This window comes from Atractosteus spatula, chromosome 7 (assembly GCF_055471065.1).
Source record: "Atractosteus spatula isolate fAtrSpa1 chromosome 7, fAtrSpa1.hap1, whole genome shotgun sequence".
Classification (NCBI taxonomy): domain Eukaryota; kingdom Metazoa; phylum Chordata; class Actinopteri; order Semionotiformes; family Lepisosteidae; genus Atractosteus; species Atractosteus spatula.
Genome location: NC_142712.1, coordinates 20705851 through 20725326, shown reverse-complemented (window position 1 = coordinate 20725326; position 19476 = coordinate 20705851). Strand labels below are relative to the sequence as shown.

The 19476-nt window shown below is 37.9% G+C and overlaps 1 protein-coding gene across 2 annotated transcripts in view; it reads left to right on the top strand.

The window, feature by feature from the left end:
- Positions 1-4121: 4121 nt before the first annotated feature.
- Positions 4122-19476, top strand: part of tiam1a (TIAM Rac1 associated GEF 1a) — a 121362-nt gene continuing 106007 nt past the window's right edge. The window contains exons 1-2 of one of the 2 annotated variants that reach the window (XM_088920093.1): positions 4122-4233; positions 8403-8469. The gene's annotated coding sequence lies outside the window, so the exon portion shown is untranslated. The remainder of the gene's footprint in view (positions 4234-8402; positions 8470-19476) is intronic. The other variant, XM_088920095.1, reaches the window with a different exon arrangement.

The window sequence follows — 19476 nt, the reverse complement described above, 5'->3', positions numbered from 1 at the left end:
TTGTTGCCGTGTATGTTTTTTCTTCCTTTTTCACAAGATGGCGTTAGTTCACACATTCATAGTGCACTGTGAAGGGATTTTTAATTTAAAACCTGAAAATGAATGCCTGTGTTTTTATTGTATAATCAGATTTGTAGCTTTATATGAACAGACATTTTTGCACTCTGCACTGCGTGGTGCTGCAGTGTGTTTATGGAGTACATGAAATTTTGCTCCTGAAGTTATGGCTGCAGAATAGTGATGTAGCCATACAGAGGTAAAAAATCAGAATGTTGTGCTGAAGTACATTAGGTATGCAGAATGGCCTCCTCGTTTGTTGTTAGGGTCTTGAGATTGTTGTATTTTCTGTAAGAACTCACTTTTTTATTCACTATTCAGTTGACTACACAAGCAGCCCTCCTATTTTAATATAAATTGAAGCCTATAATCACTTAGAAATGTGAAACATGCAGTACATTATGTGGACACTAGGTGACACAACCGTACAAATTAGTCTTGAAGAAGGAAGGTAACTGATAATTTTTTTTACATCTGCAGTGCTGCAGGTTTGCAGGGTTTCTTTAAAGTTAAACAGCTGAAGACCTCTGAAGAACTGTTAAATGGGTCTGGTTCATCATTAAATTTTATTGATATCTGGATTGCTGACCCTCAAGGATTGCAGGTAGGGCTCTATAATTTAAAAAATGTCATTCCTGGTTTAAACTGGAATGGCCTTGTAAACTCTGTCATTAAGATGTGCTCATAATAGTGTCTCACAAAAGACCTGTAAGGATAATTTATCTTAAAGTTTAAAAGAAAGCTTCTTGTCTCGTTGCAATCCCTTCAAATTTATATGAGGACATTTAGGAAGATATTCTAAAAGATCCCTTACTAGTGAGTAGAGTAGTATTTCATTCCTGCCCTATTGCCCATATCACAATAACATAAGGCTATCAATGACAGGAGACCATTTGACCCACCTTGGACATTTGGTTGCCAGTAGATAAATGATGCATCTTAGCTAGGTGGTTTATTCCTGACCCATTAAAATCTACATGAAGAAGGAGAAGCATCTCCTGTTGTCTGTGCTGACAGAATTTTTTAAGCTTTTGAAGATGTCCCCTAGTTTAACTTTGTCATTACTTTTGAGGATTTTGAATATATGAACCAGTGTCCTGGTAAGCTTCTCAAACATCTAAAAGGTTTGATTAGACAAAAAAAAAACAGAACTATATAATTGAAGTGAAGTTTAATTTGTGCATTGCAGACTTATAATGATACTTCCTTTGACTTAAAAACTACATTCTGAGGTTTAGTACATTTTATTACTGATTATCTTAGGTGAAGCTGAATAAACCACTAGGTGGCTCTGTTAGATGAGGTAACGGTAGCTAGGCAGTTGGTATAGGAACAGTAATAGTGAAGGCACTTGTAGAAGATTGAAACGGGCACTGATTGATGCACTGCGTCTAGGGAACGGAACAAAGGAGTGGCAAAAAGTGGATCTGCCACTTGCAGGCGCACAAATCAATAGTCCCGACATGCAGCAATTCTTGTACGGGTATGAGGGTACAGAAAAATTGGCAGCAGTGTTTTAGTAACACTAAGAGAGAGGGGGTGGTCAGTTAGACATTATTTGAGAGGTTTAGAGTGTTTTAAATGTGAGGATACCTGTGGTTTTCACAGGGAAATGGGAATTTCTATAGTGATGGATATAGAAAGCACAGAAGAAACTGTAGAATGAGTCCATATAAGCTCCTGATTTTGACTCAGCACCTTCCTCCTCAGAGCACAATGTTGATATCACAAGATATCACATGTTATTGTGGGCTGTTTGTGTCATAAATGGATTGGTTGGGAAGGGGGACTAGGAATAAATTATTAGATTATTAAAGGCATTAAAGACAGAACATAGACTAGAGAACAATTATAACTAATGATGGGTGTCATTGGATCTTTTCATTGGATCTTTAATGACCAAGTAGCTTAGTACTTGGTGAAACATCACCATACTGGGCTGCTGATTTGAAATTTATGTCCAAAGAGCAGAGCACCGGTCCACCAACACCATTTACAGTAGCACCCTATTCCTTAGGAGTCTCCCATTCCAGTATTGGCCTGGCCTAAGCTTGCTAAGCTTCTGAAACCTGGTGAAATGAAGCTAAAAGGGTCATAAAACTATGTAAACTGAAATCCATTATTCTGGTTAGAGTGCAGATGGAAACTGGAGAACTCGGGTAATGTTACAGTGGTTGAGCACCTCTCTTGGCTTTCTCCCCGGGTTCTTAATTACATGATTGAGATATTCATTTGAGAGCTTGATTTAACCCATTTAACCCTTTTCCCACATCTTCAGCTGTAAGCCATTTAAAGAGCTTGCCAAGTGTATATAGTATATATTTACTGTCTTATATTAATATTAATTAATGAAGTGATCTTCAGCACCCAGTAAATTAACCAAGAAAGTTTTAATTTGGTTTGGTTTTAATTTGTTTAGTGGAATGTTTTAAGTCCTGAAATGGCATGTAACAGAAGTGCCGAGGTTGACTACCCCTGATTTAACCACTTAATCTACTAATAGCCTCTCAGACTCCATTTGGTGCGATATGACTCCTGTTATTAAACTAATTGGTAAAAAGAAATGAGGGCGGTGAAAGTACTTCCGTAGCTCTTAACATCATGCGGTTTCATTCACGGGAAAAACTTTAACCTAAATCTATTATATAACAAATGACGAAGAACAATTGGCAAGTAGCGTGTGTGGCTTTGATCCTAAAGGGGTAGTAAACGTCATGAGTACTGTAATGTAACACTTACCTAGTAAATTGTCGTTACATTGTTTCAGCGGTAAACAACAGCTGGAAGTTTTTGCGACTTTTCCTGACAGCTTTACAGTGAACCACAAGATGACCTGGTACGGTAAAATAGTGCATTCCTTAACGGAAAAGTAAAAGTGTTGCCAAAAATATCATTTGGTTAAAAAACGCACAAGTCTGCATACTTATTTGTACACTTCCCAAGTTCTTAACCCGATACATTGCGGCGCTTTTGTAATTTGAAGCTTGCATTGTGAATGAATTGACAGGAAGCTTTTGCTTAGAAAAGAGAATATATTTTATTCGTTGCCGGGGTGACATTTAAACATCACATTTGATCCTGGCTTCGGACTGCTGCGCACAGTGCCAGCCAGGACACAGATGGCGTCCCCTGCTACTGTAATTACACGCTCTAAAACGCTTCTCTCCTGTCTCATATTGGTGTAACCCGTGGGCAGAAATTAAACAATCATAGCACATCTCCCCGCAATAAGAGTACTGTCTCAGCTATTCCCACTGCTATCCGTGTCTGAAGAAAATGCAACAAAAATTATTTTGGAAATAAAAAAAATGTTTAAAAGCCATTGTGTTTGTTATCAAATATCCACTAAATGTCTAGATATCTCATTCTTTCACAGGAGACATGCTTAATGGAATTATATACCATAAAAATCACTGAAGTCCACCTACTTTATCGTTAACCTTTTGAACGGTGTTTTACAGTATGCAGAAATAAAAAAAATACATTTTATTGACTCACCACAGTGATATCTTTCTAGTGAGACTTTCAGTAGAAAAGTTTCAGATCGAGACTAGAACTTTCAAGTTCAACTTTTCAAAACCCAATAGCGACTAATTTATTACAGCATCACAGTTGACTTTATCTGGGTAATCATTAAATTACCATTGGAAGTTGACAGGTGAGCAGTTTAGACAAGTACACAATTTCTAATTTCTACTGGAACCAACCAGAAATGTATACTGGGTGTTTGATTTGTAAACCAAATGTCATTTAATTCAAAAGCGAGTAGCCTGTAAATCTTTTACAAAGATGTGAAATGGTATGTGTGTACATGTGAAAGTATTTTGCCTCGATACAGAATGTTCAATTAGGTTTTCTGTGCGAAATCGGTCTAGGTTACAAATGTTATATTAAAATGTCGCTCTTAGTTACATGTGCACTTCGATTAAAAAATGAGTGTAACTTTCACCCTTAGTATTTAAAGGTATTCTGTGTCTTCTCTTATAACCTGCACTGGCTCAGCTAAGGAGTGAGTGGCAGCTCCGCGCTCCTCCCACCTTCCCTACGCCCGCAGAAACAACATGGACGCCCCTATGAGCCGGACCTGGCACTGAGCTACCGGCAGGATCACACTGCAACATGTGTAACAATGTTTGTAGGGTCTTGAAAACTACCACAAGGGTAACGGGATGTTAGGTGAGTAAAATGCAATGGGGCACTATATACATGATTTTCTCTAACTCCGTATACGTGTTTCACGTTATTATGTTGTTTCATACAATCTGGGAATTCCTCCAGGTCCTAGTGCCTGTAAAGTCATTGGCACTGTACCGTCGTAGTCTTAATTTCAGCATATACACAGAAGAAAACGAACCATTCATTTAGAATGCAGTTGCGGTATATCGGCAATACTTAAAATATATTTAAACATCTACAAAAATATATTTTAAGGTTATATTTTTAATTAATTTGTCATCTTTCCTTCTGCTTGAAAGCACAAGTATGCGGCGCCTTGTGCAATTTTAGTCGTGTGATGGTTATCTATATGAAATGTGTACATGCTCTGATTCCTGTGAACGGGATGATTCTGTTATCGATGGGTTCGTTTTAATTCTACACTACATGTACTGTGTTTGAGAGGGCTCACGAGCCTTCATTTAAGCATTGATCTATATACTGTATATTATATACTGTTTACTGTATATTGTTAGCTTTTTGTAAGAAAAATCCTGGTATATCAGCTTTTATGTTACATAACATCATAAAATACTAGTCACCTTCTGAAAAGAAGGTGGTTAATTATATGGTATTTGTAATCTGAACGTTAATACAAACTGTGTTTATACTGCTTTGAATGTGCTGCAGCTGTCTGCTTGTACCTTAATGGACCCGTAAAGCTCGGTTCGTACAGCCATTAAGAAAAGGGTATTACATTAGAAAAGGGGAGTATTACAGGCAGCTCTTAAGAACCGTAATCATTTTTTTGATTGTTGTTGTTTTACATGATGTAAAGTTATTATAACATAAATATTGTAATTAACAAGAAACAAATTTTGTATATGGATAGGCATGTTTCAACATATACATACTTAAGTGATATATTTCTGCTTTACAGGAAGCATGTTGGTATTGTTGACCACCAATAACACCCTCTGCAAATGAAGATTGAAATCTTCAAATGCCAATCACTTGTGTTCTGTAATATACTAGGGGTTGTTTGAATCAGGACGGAGTGTGTATTTAGGGATTAAAATAGAGGTGCTATTTGTGTGGAGTTTTATGTTTTCCCCATGATCACACGGGTTTCGTGACATGTTGGTAGGTTAATTGGCTTCTGGGAAAGTTATCCGTGGTGTGAGTGCGTCTGTTTGGACTGGTGTCCCATTCAGGATGTATCTCACCTTGTTCTAGCTCCACTGTACTGGATACAGAGGTTTAGAAAATGGATGGATGGATTATATGTCATATCCAGTCAATAACAATACCAAGTAAACATTTATTCCATGTTGAAAAGAGAAGAAAAGAAACACAATGTTTTGGCTGTGGAGCCTTCTTCAAGTGTGGAAGGCTGCACACCTGAAGAAGGCTCCACAGCCAAAACTTTGTGTTTCTTTTCTTCTCTTTTCAGCATGGAATAAACCTTTAACTTGTTCCTTTGCAGCCTATGCATGCTGGCGCAGCCACCTACTTGAACTTCAATAATAATAATAACACCTTGCATATATATACCGCTTCTCTAGACCCACCATTCAAATCCTCTGGGTTCTCCCTTCTACCACCAGCAATGTGTAGTCCCCACCTGGATGATGCGATGGCAGCCAAACCAGGCCACCACGCTCACCACGTAGCAGCTGTCAGTGGGGAGGAGAGCAGAGTAATGAGGCAATTTTTGTAGATGTTTAAATTAGTTTGAGTTCTTTCAAAATAACTGTGCACATTTGAAATGTTTTGGAACAAGCTGTAGAAGTAGGCTCTGTGCAGACTTTCAGGATTTAAGGTACAATTTACAATCTAATTTAAGCTACAGCTGTGGTTGTCCATCCTGTCCTGGGGGATCTCTGTCTGCTAGTTACAGGGCCCTTAATTACCAGTGCTAATTGGTGCCTGTAACTGTAGCACTGGCTTGTTTAGACTTTGTTTTCTACATTCAGGCCATAACATAGCTGAAGTACATTTCCAAACAACATCATAAAGAACTTTAATGCAGTCTCTCAGCATTAAATTCTGAATTTGGTCCCTTTATTTAAAGTGTCCTAAGATTCTCACTTGTTGGTTTGACAACATCAACACCATTAATTAGAATAGGTTGACGACAAATACTGAAAATAAGTAGCAACATAAAGGGTTGTGAAGAAAGTTAAGCATTATGGAGTATGTGTGTCTCACCCCCTCCATTGTGAATTTACAGTACTCCCATCTGAGAGCCACCTCTGTTTCCCCCAGTGTAAAAGTATTAGACTTTTCATCCCTAATGAAATATCTCTCTCAAACAATATAAAGTGACTCTCTTATCTCCCGTATCACTATTGTACCTCCTGTCTTCTCTAGTGGTATTGTTTCCCTTCCTTGTTCTTATTAGACTGTGCCATAAAACCATTTGCCTCCAGAAGATGCTAAAGCTTAAACAGAATTATTTCTCTCCAAAAATTCTTAACAGGAAATCCATTTATGATGAACAGACTAGTTGGAAAAGTAGCAAACACTCCCACAATGATTTTTTTCCACTTCTGCTTAATTTCAGTGCCATTGAAAAGTGCCATTTTGTAAAGGGTTGATACCAATTCCAAATCCCATTCAACCTTTGCAGAGCTAAGAGAATCTTAAAACTAGGCCTCAAATCAAAAATTGAAAGCAGTATTAGTCTGTGATTTAAGAACTTGGATGGAGCAAAACGAGGGGAGACAGGGGTCGCCCTGGATAAAGGCTGAGATCCAGTTAGCTACAGTATTTGTGCTGTAGTCTTTATGTCCTTCGCAGACTTACAGGATCCCAAAGGTCCCATTTACAGAACTTTGCACAACTGGAGCCAAATGCAGCACCTTGTGCAAGGCTACACCAGTAATGTCTGTCATTGGGCCTTGACCTACAGTACAGCCTTGTAGTAACAGATTCACAGGTTCAGAACTTTCTCTTATGGTCCTTTCTTGCCAGACTGTGGTCAGCTAAGGTCATGGTTACTCCTAACTCTGTTGCAACTGCTTGCCTGTACTGTGTTCTACCAAACTCTTCTGTTTTGCTGTGGTTTGCTGTTTTATATTACTCAATATACAGCACTTTGCTGTGGTTTTGTGACTATTTGCATGTTATCTATCTATTTCTCGTATACATCAATTTGGCAATATTACTATAATATGTATTATACAGTACATACTTATATGTATTTATACTTTGTAATGAACTAAATTTCTATAGTTCCATATGTATTTAATATATTCTTACTATAAACTACAGTACACTATATGATGTCCTGCATTACTATGTTTCTGAAAAAAATTAGCCTTAACAACCCTGTTCTTTTGAGGACTGCCATGCTCTCTCAAAACAGTACAGTAAAATTAAGTCAAATTCATTTAGGTCTCATACAAACTACATTAAAAACCTTTAGGGCTCCAGCTCTCTATAGCAGGAGTTGGCCATCTATAATTTCTGGTTTAGGTAGCTGTAGAACAAAATAATTATTAATGAATGTTGTTCATGTTTATAGGCCTTATAATTATAGGGACATGAAGATCTTAGTGTAACCCTAACTCAGCGGCACAAATTGTCTCATAGTGTGCAGATGTCGATATTGCACAGTTACGATGATTAAGCTGGCATAGCAAATCAAGGTAAATAATAGCTAACCTGTCAACACATTGAATGGTAAAAATTACAGGGCTTGAGCTGCAAAAAGAGAAGAGTCAGGATGCAGAAAATAAGGTGCTTGCACGTAAATGGTCATTCATTTGCGAAAACCTTTGAAGCGCAAGGGAAGAAAAGGCGATATAAATAGCAATGTAAAAACAGTATTTGTGGGGAAAAAGAGCAGACAAATAATGGATGGGACAGAAAGTGGTGAATCCTGAACGCAGCTGTCAGCCAGTGCCCATGTGTACTTCAACGATGAACAAAACTGAAAACTCGGCATAATGTTCAGGCAGGTGTGCCACGTGACGTGATGGATCCCATTACTGGGTGCAGCACCTATTTTGAACCTCTTTACAAGAACTTGGGAGTGGAAGATGTCTGTTGGTCCCTTTTTTATAGGTTTTAGAAATGGATACACTCCAGCTTCCACCGTGTTTCTTGATAGGATGAGCCTTTGATGCCGTGGCCAAGGAGACTAAAGTGATTAGAGGTCTCATTCTGCTGCTTCCCTCTTCCAGCCTTGCAGCTGTCGCGATTTGGACATCTCTTTGCATCTGTGCCACCGATGAGGACTTGACGACTGAGGTGAGGGGATTAGTTGTGCTGTATGGCTTGGTTAGTCATTTTTTTTTTCATTTCAGGCAGAAACTTGTTGCTGAGGTTTTCACAGCTTTGCGGATCAGTTTTAATTTTTGGCCAGCCGCCATATTCACCCTGCAACTCACAACTGGCAACCCAATGAGACTAAGCAGGTGTGAGCCTGGTCAGTACCTGGATTGGAGACCTCCTGGGAAAAACTGCTGTGGTCTGTCTGGGTCCTAATGACCCAGTATAGTGACGGGGACAATATACTGTAAAAAGGTGCTGTCCTTCGGATGAGATGTAAAACCGAGGTACTGACTCTCCGCGATCATAAAAAATCCCAGGGTGTCTCACAAAAAGAGTAGGGGTGTTACTCCGGCATTCTGGCCAAATTTCCAGTTGGCCTTAATCAATTATGGACTCCTAATAATCCCCATCTATGAATTGGTTTCTTCACTCTGTTCTCCTCCCCACTGATAGCTGATGTGTGATGAGCGTTCTGGCGCACTATGGCTGCCATCGCATCATCCAGGTGGATGCTGCCCATTGGTGGTGGTGGAAGGGAGTCCCCATTACCTGTAAAACGCTTTGAGTGAAGTGTCCAGAAAAGCGCTATATAGGTGTAAGCAGTTATTAATAATTTGAAGGATCCACTGTGTTTCACTGGAGTGAGCTGTCCAATTCCTTTCTACGGAACTGCAGCTGCAGCGTTCAGTGAAATATGAAATTTTGTGAATGGACTAAAAAGTCAAAAAGCTGCTTTTCTCCTTCATCTTAACTAGCCAGATAGGCAATGGACAGTAAACGATACTAGCTTTATAATGTGTGAAACAATCGAAAATATTTAACATTTCTAGTTAAGGCATCAGATCTGAAGTCAGATGGTTCTACCACTGTATCATGAAAGGATCAGATTCCAGCATGCCAATAGTAGAAAAAGACATGGATGCACTAAAAAGAATCCAAAGTTTCTTGAGGGACCTTACTGGAAAAAAATGAATTATTTCTTTCAATTGAATTATTATTGAATTTTCAGTCAAATTAGTTATTTTTTTCTTCATTTCAATAGAACTGATCTGTTTCTTCCTGCTGAACATTTAACTAGCTTTCTCAGGTCAGAAGAGTGTCCTCTCCACAAGCTTATGACACGAGGTCATAATCTAGAGCAAGGGTCTTCACCTCTGAGTCTTCTAGATCATGTATAAGGTTTTGGGGGAATCAAACATGTAACCTGATCAATGAAGGGAAATTTAGGCCTTCAGGATTGAATTCAGTTTAATTGTCCTCTATGAATTAGGTAATTTAACAACATCTCTTGAATTTAGAAATCATATCTCTAGAAACTAGTGATTTATAAAACCTGCTGAACTTGGGCTCTCTAGTACCCTGGCATGGAGATGCTTGATCTAGACAATAGATATCTCATCTTATGGGGCTGCAGTTTTTATGGTGGCCTTTAATGGTCACGAATAAAAATCAGAAGATACTATAACTCTTCAGGTCCAAGGCTGGACATCCCTGACCAGTAATAAAGAACAGTCACATGCTGTTTGATTTTCTCCTGCCAAAACGTAATAATAGGATCAAGATTGTTTCCAGCAGCTGTGTAATTACTTATGGATTTCTCTTTGTCTTGTTTAAATACAGTCCTTTATCTTAATTTAAAGCTGACCTGTAAAGCAAGTCAGAGTGGGGTTAAACAGAGCATCAACAGGCACTTAATTGCCTTCAGTTTAGTAAGCAACAAGTATTGTTGTTGTATACTACTGTATAGAATTCTTAGATTCCTGGTGCCTGTTACTTGCTGGGATAGGACTGGGCTCCACTGCAATCCTGTACTGAATAAAGAGGTTAGAAAGTGGATGGTTGAATATAATTGACTCATTTTCAGGAGGTCCTCCTTATGAACAGTATTTTCTCCTTTCTACACATCCACATAGCTAAAAGACTACTTTTTGCAGAACAAACAAAATTCAGATCTAGCACAGTCAACCATAAACTTCAAGCAAATGGTTACAGTTTCAGTAGGTCAATTGTGTTTCTGCTTAAAAAATCAAATATTGAGTGAAAAGTGTAGAACAGTGAAAAATACAAAGAACTTTGCGCAGTATTGTTTTCAGTGCGCATACTGTTAATAGGAGTGTATGAGAAGCTGAGCCACAGATTGCAGAAAACAGAAATTCATTAACCAGCATTTGTTATTTGAAACAATTTTAATGCATGCAGGAATCAAATTTCTGCATTTATAATGTCCTGCCTACATTTTTTGCTTTATAAATTAACATTGATGGGAATTTTCTGACTTTTATTTATCAGTTTATAAATGGAGCATTTCAAGCGAGAAAATCAAGATTTAGGCCTCTGGTATCATAAACAGATGGTTACAGATGAGAGCTTTTATCTTTATTTCAACATTATCTGTGTCTTAATGGGTTGTATGCCACAAACTTGCTTTTCTTATTGACAGCATTGTCCTTGATGAACCCCACACATTACTGTACATACAGCTATATATAGGATTGTCAGCAAAGTGGAGTGTACGTGGGATTCAGAGCACGCCTTTAATGATAAGGGGTCTGTGGGGAAATAAAATGAGCTTCACTGAAATATTTGACCACACAAGATAAGAATTTAGGTATTCATGTGTGGGAAGAGTTTACATATCACTCATTTATTTCTGTATTTCCTAGCAAAGGCCTTCCTTTTAATGCTTCGTATATGACTGTATTTTTAAATCATTTCTACAAATGTGGAGTTTAAATGCAAAATGTTCAGCTGCTTAACCATAAATCCCCTTTTTTCGAGTTAACAAATGGTAATGTGCCGAAAGCAGCTAACTTAAAGTGAATTTAGCCACCTACCTCTGCCCACACATGAGACACCAGGAATGCTATCTATCCACATATGCGAGAAGTTTTGTTCAAAGAGTTTAGAGCACTTTCTATTCACACCCTTTTTTCATCACTGGGGGTCTAGGGACCAAATGGGAATGTGTGTAAGGGAAATGAAACTATTCACCAACTCCAGAAGAAAATGCCAGGAGCAACAATCGGTTAAGTCTATGGCCACAAGGTGGGGGATAGTATAGGAATTTTCAGACCGCAAAACAGGGTAAGAGTAGGAGGCACTATAAAAATGAACAGGGTGCATAATCGACTCATGGTGCAAAGGTTCTGGAAGACAGTGCTTTGCTTAAGATTCAAAGTCCAGATAGGCCCCAGACCCAGTATTGTGAACTGCCGTATTTTCTTTAAGGAATGTCAGTATGGCTCCCGACCAGAGGGGTCTGAGCAATGATTGCATTGTTTGCAGTTATCGCAGAAATTGACTGTGTCAAATCAAACATTGCCTTTCACACTTGGGCAAAAACAGCTAAAACTTTGGAAGAATTTGCTGTAGAAAAAAATGGTCATACAAAAAAGCATTGGTCCCCAGATTTTCAAAATGAAATCTAAAACTAGGACAGTTTTAATATTTTTTTTTCTAAAAAAAATTTCTCGTGTTCTTAATGTTTCTTGTTTTTGCTTACAAAATCCATACTAGACTACCCATGTACTCATAGGTTAGAGCACGGAACTTGTGGACAGTCATTCACTATTCAAAATAACAAATTGTAAATACAGATCTTATGAATAACTGTTTTTTTTTGTTCCTATCACCTTCTCCATGGTAGCAGCACTGTTTACTCCTTCGCATCTCACTGGAAAATATTTTACTTCTTTGTGAAGATAACATTGAGATCTGGAAGAAACACAGTATCTCTAACAGCCAAATTCTCAGGGGCTAATGTTACTGCAGCCTAAGTAATGATCACTGTTAAAATGTCACTTGTAGTTCGCCAAAATATAATCTGATAATGTAATGAAAGCATACATTGCAGTATGAATGCAGAAGATAAAAACGCACTGTGTTTAGCTCATTGAGATGTTGAATTAATCATCAAATCAATTAATTGTATCAGGCTTATCTAGGCCTGTGTGTTTACTTTTGTATTCAGAAACTTTAGGAAGAACTTTTGTGGTTGTCTGTTTTCAAGTGATAAAGAGGTCAGAGTGGATAATGGAATAAATGGGTGGATAACCAGACTATATAAACTATTCCCTGCTGTGAACATTTTATTAAATCCAAATGGGGAATGAATTTTACTTCCAGCTCTTCTCTTTTGTTTCCCAGGTAGATAATTTTCCTAATGCTTCTTGTATTTCATACTTGTGGGTGAAAAAGTTTTTTTTTTTAATTTTTTTGGGGAAAAAAAGTTTAGGTTTGCACTCCCTGTGCTGAATGTCAACATGGCATTTCTGTCAGTTGTACAATCAGAGATCAGAGTGACAAATTCCTTCAATGTTATGCTACAAAATGGTGTTCAGCCATTCAGCACGCGTTGTTTACTTTGAATGTACTGCTTTCCCTTTTTTAGGAGTTGTGTAGGAGGAGGAAAGCCCAGAGGGAGGAGTGTATGGTATGTTTCAAACTCCTTCTCTGTAAAATGGAATTTTGGACAGGTGTGTTTATTTCAGCAGAGATGAGATAGGAAGCCGGCTTGACTGGGTACTGCCTTTCTGTGGTACGAAGAGAATGTCAGTGTCCTCTTCTGAATGGATTCTTGTGAGAGGATTGAGGATATATAAACAGATTTGAACACAGCTAGAACTCACCCAGTGACCCATCAGGTTGTAGGATCTGTAGTACAAGTGATTGTACACAGCATGTAGCTGAATGTTGAAGGATTGCTTCATTCTGAATGGCATGATTTCAGTTTGCTGATGATATGGCTTTATAGTCTATTTGACATCTTAAATACCACTTGTGTAACAGTTTATTTTCTTGTGGCTGCTACTGCAGTCTGCCATTGCTTTGTATCCATTTTTGTCTCAGTGTTGTTTTGGATGAAATAAGACCACAATCAAGTCTTCTCCAGAGCCGTTACCTCCTAAAGCTAAAAAGATCCTGCTCTTTCAGTTTGCTGTAGTAACTCTTAATTCAGTCTGGGAACCGGTCCATTTGTTCTTGTCTCGACTTTTTCAAAGCCGTGTAGCGTAAACATAATGTAGACTGCTTGTGGCATGATGTCTGGAGCTGAATGCAGATGTGATCTAGTTAGGTAATTTTACACCTTGGCCATGACCTCTTTGCCCTCTCTACACTATAAGCCACATTCCGAGACAAAGCGGACGCATGATATTTGACTCATTAAAGGTTCCCTCACAGTGCCTAGATGTTGCGAATCTGCATCTTCTTTCACACTCCAGTTCTACAGTTTCTAATTGATTTCCAGTATGCAGCACTTATGGCTGATGAAATTTAAATTTAATTTGTCAGGCTTCTTGCCACACTTGATGTTTGCTAATACTGGCTTTTATTGGCCGCCTACCTAACCACACTGCTATTAAGCCTACATCTGCTGAGCTATTCATAACACTTCAGGGCAGATATCTGTGTCTCTCTAGTATCATCAGAATTCATTCTGGTCATTCTGCTTTCTTTGACAGCTCTCAAGAGAAATTTCGATTCTTTGTACTTTAGGTAGAAATATTCTTCTGTTTGTCAATTACCTACAAAAGGCCTTTACACTGTAGCATTTCAAGACTCGTTTGCTTAGCGTTGTTAAATGGTTTCCTAGCAGTGCAGCTTTTGTGTTGGTCATGTCTTCTACTCAGTCTGGAAACGTGATATTATGGCCCAAACGCTGCAGGCTCGTTCTCCTTTGTATCTGACGGTGTAAGCAGGAGGTGTGCCTGAGACATGACTGGGCTTGAGGGGTAGTTCTCTGTGCCCCCTGGCTAGTTCTCCCTCTTCCTTTTCTTTATTGAGAGCCAAATGTTGATGCCTGTCTTCACCCCACTTAGAAGCACTGAGTGTGAATAATTGTTCTTCACTTCTGGTGAACTTGCTGGGACACAGCTCTGAAGGTATTGTAAGCCTGTCCATAACGAGACAGGCTTTAGTGTGGAGGCAGACCTTAGGATACATTTCTTGTTTATGTAAAAAGACTTCAGTTTGCATGGAAAAATGTATACTACCACAGATGTTGTTACACAGAGTATAATAACACAGTTATGATATAATATGTTAAATTCAATTCTCAGAATTTTCTCTGAAATTTGTTTTGCATCCAAGCAGCTATATTTTGAAACTTTTAAACAGTACCAATAAACATTAAAAATAAATATAGCATTACATAAAAGACATCATCCCATACATTGTCAGTATGTACCACTCCTACTAAAATCCACATAGATTACCTGTTTACTTTCCCCATGATCACCCTAAGCCAATATAATTGCAAAATACCCTTTCATTTTTGCACATAACCACTAATTGCACTTCCTCATGAATCAATAGTCTCTTATTGTGAACTCATTTATTAAGTAGTTTCATTGAATGTGGGATAAAGGAATTCCTCATTTCATTATGTCTGCACTTAGGGACTCTAAAATGTCTGTTTGAAGGCATCAGGCGTTATTCTTCATTCAGAACATGTTACTAAGTCCTCTGATCCCTCACAGTTAGTCTCAACGTACTCTTAATGTAAGCAGTTTGAAAGCTCTGCTCAAGTGGGTGCCTCACTGTCTTCGAACATATCCACAAGAGTCTAGACATCTTGACTCTATTTTAATGAAGAATATAGAGAATATAAATCTTTTGTTACAGCATAAACACTGAGATGTTTTCTGCTTTAATTTTTCATTCAAATAAATATTGTGTGCAAATACTTGCAGATGTTTTATGTTCAGTGGAAGTGTTAGGTCCAATCATGTGTTTTCTCAGAAAATTCACACAGTTGTTTTACTTGCTTGCCTCACCCATTTCCATTTCAAGCTTACTCAGGTATAACCACAAATCCAATACTGTTTTTACGGTTTACCATGTACATTGATTAAAACAGGTTTCTAGTTTTTAGTATTATTAATAATAACTGCATGATTATTAGTGATACAGTGAAGCAAGAGTTATACTCTTCACTAGGAGTGTGCAGTGCAATTGCATTTTTTGTACTGTAATGCCATAAAACAAAATTAATTTCCATTTAGTTTTGCAAACAAACCTTTTCACTGCTCTGAGGTGAATTTTGTATTTTTTAGCACCATTATCTTAATTGTGGAAGCGTCTCATATATAGCAGTAATTCTAACAGTGAAATAAACAATTAAGCTAAAACCAGAGGACACAAGTGCCTTAGAAATTGAGAACAGGAAACACTTCTTTACAAAATGACTGGTGGGGGGGGTGGAACAAGCTACCCAGCTATGTTGTTAAATCCAATACATTGATTATTTCAATAAATGATAAGCTTCTCAAATCAATTAACTGTTAAAAATGAACCACACTTGGTGTTTCATGTGACCACCTCTTGTTTGTAATATTTTTATGTTCTTACACAACAAAATCATTGTGATGAAATACAGTGTTGCTTAAGTATCCACTATGAACATACTGTACATTTGAGTTATATTATGTGGGATTTAGGAAGCTGTTTTTTTAAAGATATGTATTCTGACTTCTATAGATTTTCAGCTGAATTGAAAATGAGCTTGTGTAATCTTTCTGAAACCATAGAATGCTGAATTTAAAATCCAAAGGCTTACTGCTTGACTGGTGATGCATGTCTGATAATTTGACCGTACATAGTCTGAAGGCCTAATCCAGGTTTCTGATTTTTAGTATTGTTAATAATAACTGCATGCTTATTATTGATACAGTGGAGCAAGAGTTATCTTCTTCACTAGCCGTGTGCAGTGCAATTGCATTATCTGAAAGTATCGTTCTTCATTAGAAAGCAATACTTATTTTTCAGACTGTGAATGTCATAAAGCCTAGAAGATATTGACTTATTTTTAGGCAATGAGTGGATCTGTTTACTTTCCCTTTCCTAAGTAACTCACCACTTGTTCCTTAGCAACAAGGGCACATTCAGAAGTTTTCAGCAGGAGATCATTACAGCACCGTGTAGTAGTGTGGTTGGAGTTTTCTGCAGTGCTACCCTTCTGGCCACACCTTGGTGAAGCAGGATTGCTGATGTTTCCCTCTGTTGTCAGCAAACAAGAGCATATGACCTTGTTTTTATTTGGTATACCCTGATCATAAATCATCTGGATTTTGCGGCAGTTTGTTTTTAGCTATTGTATGTTTACCTTCCGTTATGCACTTCAATGTGATCTTAACTCTAAGAGCACCCAAAGGTATTGTGGCTTTACTTGGTTCAATTTGCTTTGCACTAGAATTTGCACCACAGAAAGCTGAAATTGTTCACAGGCTGAAGGAATAGTACAACTACAGTTGGATAATTTGAAAACTCTATATGCAAAATGTTTGGTTTTAAAATATGTTGAAATAATTAATAGAAAATTCAAATGTTTTTACAACTCTAATCTCCAAAACTGTAGGAGTTTGAACCCCAGGCCCGAGCAGTGCATAATACACTGAGAAATCTTGACACTACTTGATTATGGCATTTTGTGAATGGTCAGTTTGTGCCTTGTCACAGACCACATCCTGGACAATTCTAACTTTGTGCTTGTTTTAATCCGTCTTTGTAAAGATGGACAACAGGAAGCAAATTAGACTGGATATGCGTGCTGCTATACTTGGGGGTTAAGGCTGGACTGAAAGCAAAACGGCAGAAAAGATTAATGCAGCTAACAAAGGCATTCATTATGAGCTACAAAGAAAACCATTAACTGTGAGTAACATTGACAGAAAGTGTACGATACTAAAAGGATGTAAAGGAAAGAATCTATCTGTGACATCAAACAGCTTGAGGAAAAGAGGGATTTGCAGTCCCTGAAATTAAAGTGTAGCTTAGATAACCGACTTTGAGATGTGAGTGTAATAGTTGCTTGGTCTTGTGCTTTGGGCTGAGCACCATCTTGAAAGGCTCCTGAAGACAGAATTACATTGAAAGTGGGCCACTGAACATTTGATAAAACATGTCTTAAACAGTGAAATCGAAGTGGCAATGTTTTTCAAGAACCCTTGGTGAATTCCAGTGTTTGGTGTGTTAAGCCAGCACTTTGCCAAAAAAAAAAACCTGCACAGATGTCTGTCCAGATTTTGCCTAGATTTTCTTACAAATACAAAACCAACAGTTGTATTGAAGTGAAACGGGCCTACTTTCAAGTTTATGGTGAAAGGGAAGAGGAAGGAGGGGTGGCATGGTGGCACAGTAGTTAGCATGGCTACCTTGTAGGGGGCCACCTGTGTGGAGTTTTTATGTTCACATGGGTTTCCTCCCACAGTCTAAAGACGTTCAGTACTAGTAGGTGAATTAGCTTCTGGGAAAATTGGTCCTGAAGTGAGTGTGTACATGTCTGTGATTGGTTTTGTCTGCCTTGCGATGATTGGCATCCTGTCCAGGATGTATTCTGCCTTGTTCCCATTGCTTGCTGGGATAGGCTCTGAATCCCCCACGACCATGTATGGGATAGAGCGTTTAGAAGATGGATGGGTGGGAAGAGATAATAGATTGTGATTGATAATGTTTCTTTACATTGGGTCATTACTCTGTACCTCTATTATTGTGAGGTCTGCCTTGTGCATGTGTTTTTACCATTTCCACACTACAGCTGCTCTGATGCGATTTAGAAAATCTTTTTTTTTTAAGTCTACACTAAACTATACTGGTGCACTAAAAATTTAAATGTTTAATTTCAAGTTTTAGATAGATAGATAATACTTTATTAATCCCGTAGGGAAATTGATGAATAAAGTATTATCTATCTATCTAAAATTTGAAATTAAAATTAAGTAAAATTAAGTCTTCCCGGCAGTGAAGACAAATTTTGCTGTCTACACTCAGTAAAATATGTGAAAAAATTGATCAGGATCAAAAAAATTGATCAGGATGTGCTTACTACTTCAGCCACCTTCAGATTTTACCATTACTGCAGAGGTCTGCCTGTGGGGATATTTTTGGGTAAGTTGATGTTGAGGTTAGAGGTCAAGTGACATTAATAGCTCGCATTGTGTAATTGGAGAGTGAACATGCTCCTTCAGTTGCAGTCCTGTGACATGAGTTTTGATCTAAGGCTCCGGTTTTATTTGTCTGACTTTTCCAAATAAACTCTTTTTAAGGGGAACTAAGTGGAACTATTTTCCAAGTTGTCAGCAGCCTGTAAATGAAGCTGAAATGGAGGATTTGGCTTCAGTCCCAAGATTGTTGCAGAATTAAAAACAATTTGACCATGTCTTAGTGGTGGTAGACTTTCCAGTCATCGTAGAGGTGAGGAAGAAATTGAAAAGATGGCTCGAGTTTCTTCAGCTTCATGAGAATTTCTATGAACAAATGGTGAGTTCCGGACACTCCATGAACTATTCCTTCAATAAATAAGAGACATTTAAGAAATTCTTATTTAATTAAACACATGGAAGCTGTGAAAGTGGACTGATTATGTTCATCATACAATACTTTTCACACTTACAAACAATGGAGTAGTTTATTATAGGCTATAATGAGTTTGAAATAGCAGACAAATGTAATCTAGGGGGACAGCTCTCATGTACTTGTGAACAAAAAAGTATGATTTCAGAAACGCAAATTTGATAGTATGCTGTAATACTATGTTTAATCTGTTTACCTGTAGTTTTGTCGCTTTTTGTCAGAATTGTCTAAAATGTAGACACAAGTTATGTTAATAACAGTCTTTTAGCTTTGGAAATTGTAGGGTTTCTGAACTATTACACTGCTTGAAATGCTTTGTCCTTTTTCTCTAGTCTTAATGTGGCTTTATATACTGGAGTCTCTGCCTGGGGTGTACCTGGCTCACATAATTAATCTTGTGTGCTTAATTTAGTAGCAGCTGAAAACTTCCTCAAGTCAGGCATGCATTTAATTTAAATAAATGATAGCAGAAGACACGGAGACAGGAAACCAAAGCCATGACATTCAGGTGGTAGCATTTCTTTAACGTGCTCTCTGCCATATCCTGTGTGGTTGCAGGCGAGACCCAGAGACATTCTGTTATCCTTCATTTTCACTGCTTATCTGAAGAGACTCTCCACTTTGGCCAGACAA